The 8282-nt window shown below is 50.1% G+C and overlaps 1 protein-coding gene across 1 annotated transcript in view; it reads left to right on the plus strand.

Annotated features, from left to right (window-relative positions):
- Positions 1-8282, plus strand: part of LOC120898435 (rho GTPase-activating protein gacJ) — a 65686-nt gene that overhangs the window by 44111 nt on the left and 13293 nt on the right. The window lies entirely within an intron of this gene.

Raw genomic sequence — 8282 nt, forward strand, 5'->3', positions numbered from 1 at the left:
CCCAACGTTCCACCACTGGGTGCTGGATTGGCAACAGAAAAAACAGGCAACGCTATCCATTTCTTGTCCGACTCCGTTTTTCTTTTCGCCAGTATTTCAGCGACTGCGAAATAATAATGTTCCTTGTGTAATGGTTTTTTTCTTCTTCAATTTTACCTCCTTGCATCCGTCCAACAAAAACAAACTTCCCATCAGCTACAATACTAACCGGTACCGGTGGTGTGCACGAAAGACTTGTATGCCGAGTGAGGAGGCGAGGAACCTCCTCAGAAAAGGGGACACGTGAACGCAGCAAACGAATCGTCGGGATTAGCGGCAGCAAAAACACGGATTCACCGTAACCCCATGGATACGATGGATCGTGACATTTGATTCCACTTATTTCTCTGTTCCATTCCATTCTCCCACGGGCCTCCCGATTGCGCCGACGGGGAGCCTCCAGCAGGACGCAAAAACAAACGCAAAACCCACTCACGGACAACGACGACGACAACGGTTCGAAGTTCAGTGGGTTGATTTGAGCCTCTTCGATCCGAGTGTCTTTCCTTTTGCATTAAAAATTGCACCGATCTTCATTACGTGATCGCACCCAGCCATGCTACTAAGCGCAAAGGAATGGAGGGCTGGGTTACAATGTTTGATTTATGACTTCCCGTTCTGGCACACGGAAACGCGAACGGAGGGATCAGATAGTGGGTCAACCAACCGCAGCAAAGATTGGGAGTGCTGCAAACCAGCAAACAAACAACAAAACCCCGTTCCTGTAGTGAGCCACAAGTTCAGTTTCTGTCCTTTCCCTAGCTGACATTCAAAAGCGTGCGGCACTTGGGGAGGGTTCGTCGCTTTTATCACAGTTTCGTTATTCCGACCGCAGCAAATGGTTTGTTTTGAATTGGAAAAAATTACATATGCAGCTAAGCGGAAAGTCGTGTGCGTACATTGGCAACCGCAAAGTATTGATGGAAAAGGGAAACGCTTCAACGGTCGCATTGAACTTTTCAGCAACGCTCTCCTAATTGATTCGCGTTTCGGGGCAAATCAGAAGCTTCACACACCCATCATGATTACCGTTCATTCTGGACATTGTTCGCTCACCATTTGACTGTATGATCGTTACAATCCCGATGAGCTGCTTGCCCTTTCATTAACGTTAACGATATGGTATATCGATGCAACTACAGTCGTCACAGTAATATCAATGATTGAGGTTGCCCAATTGCCATCCATTTTTGCGACCTAGGCTGATCCTCGCCACACGCGTACGATCGCTTCCTTTCATGCTCTCCAAAGGGTTGGCGTGCACTGATGGACAGTTAATTATTAATTTCATGCCCATTTCCCGCCAAATGGATTTCTGCGACTATCGCTAGCATGTAATCACCACCCAACGTCAACTTCGACGATGGCCGCGCGGACACACCCGAAGGTACGGTCGACGATCATACCCGAGGCAGCTCGTTAGCGCACACCCACCTACTGTGGAATGGCCACTGCTTCGAGTTCAGTTGCGTTTCAGTGCGAAGTAATGGCAACCGTTCATGCACACGGCATTCCCGACGTCAACAGAGCAGTGAGCAAACAACGACAAAAAAACTCGCCCTTTTGCTTTATTCGTCACTCGTTTTACACCCGTTTCCGTTCGTACGCGCTCTTTAGCTGAAAACGGGTGGATAGCACGAACTGTTACGCGATGCTTCTTGCTGCGCGCGACTTGCAGGTGACAACCTGCTTGAAGATGCGTGAATGTATGCTGCGGTAATAAAAGTTTTGCAAGCCCTTTCACATCCTTCCCTTATCAAACAAGCGAAAAGAATGTTGTACTGACTCCCGCCCTCCCGCATAACAGATAGTGGGAAGGCATGCACTATCCAACCGGGAAGAATCTTACGCACCCCGAACCACTCCCATGTTAAACGTGCGGAAATGTAATTAAAATTACGCTAAAACTGACCCACGCCCGCTCGGGCAGTGGCTTTTTGCGCAAACAAACGCTGCGCCGCGCAACGCGATTAATTTTATTATTAAAACATGCTCCACAAACGCCCCTCACGCCGCCACATTCCGAACGTTCCTTCCTCGCCGTACAACGCCGGTGTTGGCGGAAAATTAGAATTTTAAATTCCATCACTCCAACCGGTCGAGCGGGGATGGAACGATGTGGGGAAAACGGGAACTGCAGCTGACCAGGGAGCTTCAGAACAAAAACAATCGTAAGTTGTTGTTGTTTCCGTGGAGCGTTATTTTTTATGTCCATTCTTCTGTCCATCGCCACTTTGGACAAGCGTAGATCCGTTAGATTGTGTTTGCACGGGAACGCGCACCTCCGTCAAGAATGCACTCTGCCAGTTGCGGAGACGACAACGTTGCGTTGAGGCACAGTTCAATCTAAACGTTGCATACATTTCAGGGTGAGGTTAGTATCACATTTCTGCTTGGAGGGTGCATGGCGCGCATTAACAGCACTACAATAGACAGATCGGTTCACATTTTACCATTTTCCGAGAAGTTCACAGCAAAAAAGTCAATGATCTTGGCGTTCTCGCTGTGTGTCATTAGTTCGACCGAAGCGAAGCGTGTTTGTGATATTTTTAATGTAATGGTTTATTTGCCCGCTGGTGATATTACGAAAAATGGAAGGAAAGCGTTTCAGTACGCTTGGGAATGTTTGCTGTAGCAGCAGCAAAAAACAAAGACTTTTTTCTCTTTACTTAAGCGTAGCTAACAGCACAGCACAACGCCGAAAGTGGGACAAACGGCTCACCGTTGGGCTCATAAATCTTTCCTTTAGTTCCACGGGCGCAATACTTTTACTGGTATCGCCATTGCCAATGGGTGGAAGTTTGCACCAAAGTCCACCGTCCAGCAGTCAACAGCCCAGCTGATGGTGTTTTTCCCTCGGCCCTTAGTCCGCTTGCAACGCTCCAGTCTTTCAGCAGCTCTAGTACAGATTGGTTCAAAGATGAATCCACCCTAGTCTAGCGCAAACAATTTTATTTTTCGTAACCTAACCCCTTGCTGTAAGGCTACGAGAGGAAGTGTCAAACCTTGACCTACACGCGCTTCCCTGGCCTTGTTGTCGGGCTCGTAGCATGGAGATCATGCGGTCAGGAGAAATGTTAAGGTAATTGAAAATTGGAACCACATAAATTGTCCTTTCGCTGCCATCGGCCGTGTACGCTCTCCCGCGTACGTGTGTCGCACAGGCTCATTGGTGCAAACGAAGGTGGTGCTGGTGGTGGTGGTGTAATTTGCCATTCGATAGCGGCAAACAGAACCACCACACAAGAGAAATGATCGTCTATTCCACCCTGCGGGTGTTGAACATGGAAAAGCCGCCCCATCGGACGCACTGCGCGAAAAAGAAATAAGGGAAATATGTACGAACGAGGTGTGGGAAGCGGCCTAAACGGAGACTGTTCCTTCGACCACGGTTTGTACATGTTTATTGCATTTGCAAAGCACGAATGTGTTACGTGAGCCGCGTAGAATGAAGATCAGCGAGGATGAGGGTGTAGTAATATGTTTAACATGCTTCTTGTAATAAAGCATATATAAACATCATTCAATGCAATCAGTGCATTCGCTTAGATGCGTGAGCTTTGCTCACTTTAGTCTGTAACTCGACGTCGTTGACAATCCGACGATTATTCAAAAAGATTGTCAAAAGTTGTAATAGGTTTTTTCCAACTTTTATTAGCGTTTTAAACGAAAAAATCATCACAAATTCAAGCTTTCTCATGAATTTGTTTTGTCGTTCATCTAGTTGGATTGCCAAATGCCATTATGAGAGTGGTATGAGAGGCACTGAAAAGATCCTTCATTGATCGCACATTTTATCGTTCTAATGTTCTTTTCATCGTTTAAGATCCTGTACAAAAACAGTAACAACAAGAGCAGCAAAGAAAATAAAAAGTTTTCCATTACGACTGCAACAGACAAAGATCGCTTTCACTAACCACATCCCATCAAACCGTATCGTATTAAAGTTTCAACGGCCTATCATCGTAAATAACACGTCTTAAGCTGTGCAAGAACGTCATTATCACCTGCTATTCCATACCGTACATCCGCACACGGGGCAGCCCTTGATCGCAGCTGCAGATAATGAAGATCATTTCCCCTTTTGTGCCCTTGGATAACGATGCTTGCTCTCCCACTCCATCCCGCTTCTCAAGCTGGCCCCTCGGGCAGCCACAGAATGATTTATAACAAATTTACACCAGCGCCTCCTCCACCACCAACGCTCATCGCGAGCATAACAAAAGGAAAAGTGTGTGCACTACCACCCCGTCTCCCTGGGCGTTTGTTGTCAGTCGCTGGGAAAGCGAAGAATAAATTAGCAAATGTTTAGAAGCATCAGCAGTGAAACTGAGTCCCACCATCCGCCGTTCTCAACCCGATCGACAACTCTCCCATGCTCGGGGGGCGCTGCTTGCACTTTGCCTTGCACCCAAACACTCCCATTCGCGATAATGAGCTGGGAAGGGAAATGTTCTGCTTTTACCGCTTTTACCGGCATCGGGGTGACTTCGGGCCGAGCCGATACGCATCTAAAAACCCGCGGCACGGTAAATATTCCTCAGCCTGCTGCTGAGCCCCAGCGTTTGCTTGCTAATGCGTCTGTATGCATGGCTCTGTGTGTCTATGATGCAGGTGTAAGCTCTCTCTCTCCTCTCCCCGTTGTAAGAGGGAGGGGAAAATAAGATCCCAATTTTCTCGCACGCCTGCTTAGCATGCTGCTATTATCTTCTGCTTGGCGTTGGTCTCACAATTTTCCCACCATCGCGTAGCGCCACCAGGCCGCGGTTCACACGCGGATAAGCGAACGTGAACCAATAGTTCACATGGAGGTAGCAGCAAGAGCAGCAATACCAGCTGCTGGGGATGATAATGCTGTTCCACAGTGGCATCAACCTCCCAATCGGGGCGTAAATCGGCACAATGAACCTGACCGACAGAGAGAGAAAGAAGCCTTTCCTAGCCTTGACGCCCTTGGCCCACTGAAGGAGCGCAGCACGCAACCCCTGTTGCTGGCAAGTAGCATGGAAGCAGGACGCTGGCGGCGACGAATAGAAAGCCGTACCGTACCTTACCCACAACTGTCAACTGTCGGAGACACATTCCCGTTGCCCTGACTGTTGCCGCTGCATTCGCCACGGTTTGGCACGCTAATCCGGCACGATCAAGCCACAGTGTGCGGATCACATCCGCAGCGTATCGCAACCGGCGGCCACCACCATCTGGTGGATTGGTTTCAGCCTACCATTACTGCCTTTGCAAACACTTGATCGGACTACCGGTTTCGGTGCTATTCCAGCCATTCCGTCGACTCTACGCCGTTTGCTTTTCAATCTTTTCTCTCCCCGGGGAGGTTGGCTATCGCGCCTACTTTATCTTTCTGGATCACTGGAACAAAAGCAAAACAATCATTAGAAAACAAGCAAAACCAACATCATTATAACACAGCGCGCGCACACATACGAAAAAAAATCCCCCTGCAGGCAAGAGTCCGCTCGACTCACCCGTTGTTTAGCTTGCGCTGTAGATTTAGCAACAACAAAAACATAAACTCTCCCGAGCTTCCCTTCCGCTCAAACGCGCGGCGGTAGCAAAGAACCTAGCGGCGATCGTTACGATCGCCCACACTGCTAATAAAATAATTGGTTAACGATCTGTCATTATGACGCCGAGCGCCGACCGGAGCTGCATTTCAAATGGTGCCGCGCGAGCTGCCGCGTTTACCACCGCCAGCGCCATCGAATGCACGCGCGTGTGTGTGGATGCTGTCGTTCGGTTGCTGGCATTATTAATTAGCCAGCCCGATGGTGCGATCCCCCCCGCTGGTGCGCTTCAGATTAGCTGCCGGACAAGCGCCATCAGCACCGGGCGGATCGTAATGTGAGTCGGCATAAATCAATCACAGCACCCCTTGCAAAGCACCCACCACCATCATCATCTTCGCACTGGGTGCTACCGCGGCCTTTTTCGCGAGCCACACAAACGCGGTGGCCGAAACAGCACGGGACGGGACAGGCCCCGTCTGACTGCCACTGCCAATCACTGTCACTGTCACGACGATGGTGGCAGCAGTTTGCGCCGAGGCGAAACGATACCCCCGTCCTGTGTGCAGACCTCATTCGGCCTAATGGCAGACCCGACGATTCGTCATTCCGGCCCTACGGACGGTGGGTCGAGACGGCGGCACACGGTTCGGTCACGGTTTACTTCTTCCCAGCCGGCGAAGTGTGAGCTCCACTTGGAACGATCCACAGGAGTCGTGCGGATCGACGGAACCGAACCAAAGGGGTGGCGCTTTTCGCGATCACGATCGAATCAACCGGGAACGACAGTCGGCGAGTGTGAAATTTGTAATTTTCTTCCACGCGCGAAGCGCGACCCGACGGAAGGGTGAGGCTTGGTGGCTCGCAAGAGCCTAACCGTGTCGCGTAAGGTGATCCGAAAAACGATCCGGACATTGATCCGCGGCGAATCGATCCGCAATCGGTCGCTTCTTGCGGTTGGCTGCTGGAAGTGGACCAGCGGAAGAATGTTGTCACCTCTTTGACCAGAGCACAAACACCTTCCCAAGCACTCCGATGGATCACATTCCATCTTTGGTTGGATTTTTTCTCCATCGTTCTCATGAACCAGTTGTTTTTTGCCAGATTTTTTTATGTTCAACTTGTGTTTTGCTGTGACCAACATTGTCGGGATTAATGCTACACAATTAAGGAATTTAATTACGTTTCATAAAGTCACTACAACACGGCTCAGCATTCTTTACCCGAGATGATCCGCAACCCCTGCCTGCCCTGCCTTAACAGCGACGGTAAACGGCCGTGTGGAAGGAAGCGACCGCAGCCTTCCGGTTTGTCGTGGACACTGACATGGAACCTGCACACCCAATTACTGCGGGCCCCCAATTAATTAGCCCCAAACCATACCGCCACTGTCCGACTCAAAACTATGCGACCACGACATTCTGCCCACGGTGTGCACCGTTAATTGGCATCTCGCTGCCAGCGTAGGGTGCTCCTTCAGCCCAACAAACCCTTCTGCCTGCAACGATACGGATATGGCGGCCGCATCATGTGTCGGAGCTACTGTATAACTTTCCCGCTCGCGCTTAGCAAACATGGCAAACCCGCGCCGACCGTGCGCCGTGGGTGAAATCATGCGCATTTCCAAAACTTCCGTCCATTTGGCTCTTCGTTTCGTCCACCTCAGCACAGCGTGATTTGTGCGATTCTGGTGCGTCTGCCTCCCGCCATATCAAGATAGCGTCATATCAACGTAGACGGTAACGCAGACGGGAAACCTCCGTGTCTTACCGGCGCGCAGGGATGGAACGTTTCCCACCATACCATTCGTACCAGCGGCGTACGGCAACGAAAGCGAAATCACTCTCTTGCGCGCAGTTTCACCGTGTCCGCATTATTTCTTCTTCTCCTCTCATGTCATTTCCCGTCTCTCGAGTCGCTCGATTTGCCCGCACGGAGGAGATGCGCATGTAAATCCGTGCATCGATACGTGAAAGTGAAACCAATCAAGACGAACACAACGCAGCTTTATCTACGGTGGCTACCCGCTCCCGCTTATCCATTCCCATTTCCGACCGATGGGAAAATCGGGGAAAATGCCAACGAGTCGCGCGTGTGGGAATGGGATGCTACCGCTTTTGTTGCTGCTGCTTGCCGTACACTTACACGCTACACACGATCTTGTACGGTTTGCCATCATCGTTTTCCTAATTGACATACTCAACGCATATGTTTGCGGTTGAAACCATTGTCGTCGCACCGCAACCAATGTACGTGTAATTAGTCGGATGCACCTCCAGTCTGCAAATAGGCGGGATCGTATCACAGAACACTACCATTGGACCATGTTGGTTTTGCACAGTCCACGGAGAAGGAAAGCGAAAAGCTTCTTGTCGCAGGGGAAAGTCATGGCGTGGAAATACGATCCACCGGGGAAAACCTCACAGCAAACCCACTACCCCGGGGCTGCAGTTGATGGAAAACTACACCACACACGGCACACACACACAGCACATACCCGTGTGACGGGAATCGTGTGTGAGCTTTAAAAAATTTTACTTTCTAGGTCAGCCGCCCCTCGTAACCCGAAAAGATCCCATCCCATCAAGCGACGAACGTGCGCCATCGTCGACGCGGTGACGATGGTGGTTTGATCTATTTTACACGCTTTCGTGTTCGCAGGCGTTCGGTTTCGCTGAGGATCGCCTTTCGCCTGATTTGCTGAGGATCGAAACGACAGAA

This window comes from Anopheles arabiensis, chromosome 2 (genome assembly GCF_016920715.1).
Source record: "Anopheles arabiensis isolate DONGOLA chromosome 2, AaraD3, whole genome shotgun sequence".
Lineage (NCBI taxonomy): Eukaryota > Metazoa > Arthropoda > Insecta > Diptera > Culicidae > Anopheles > Anopheles arabiensis.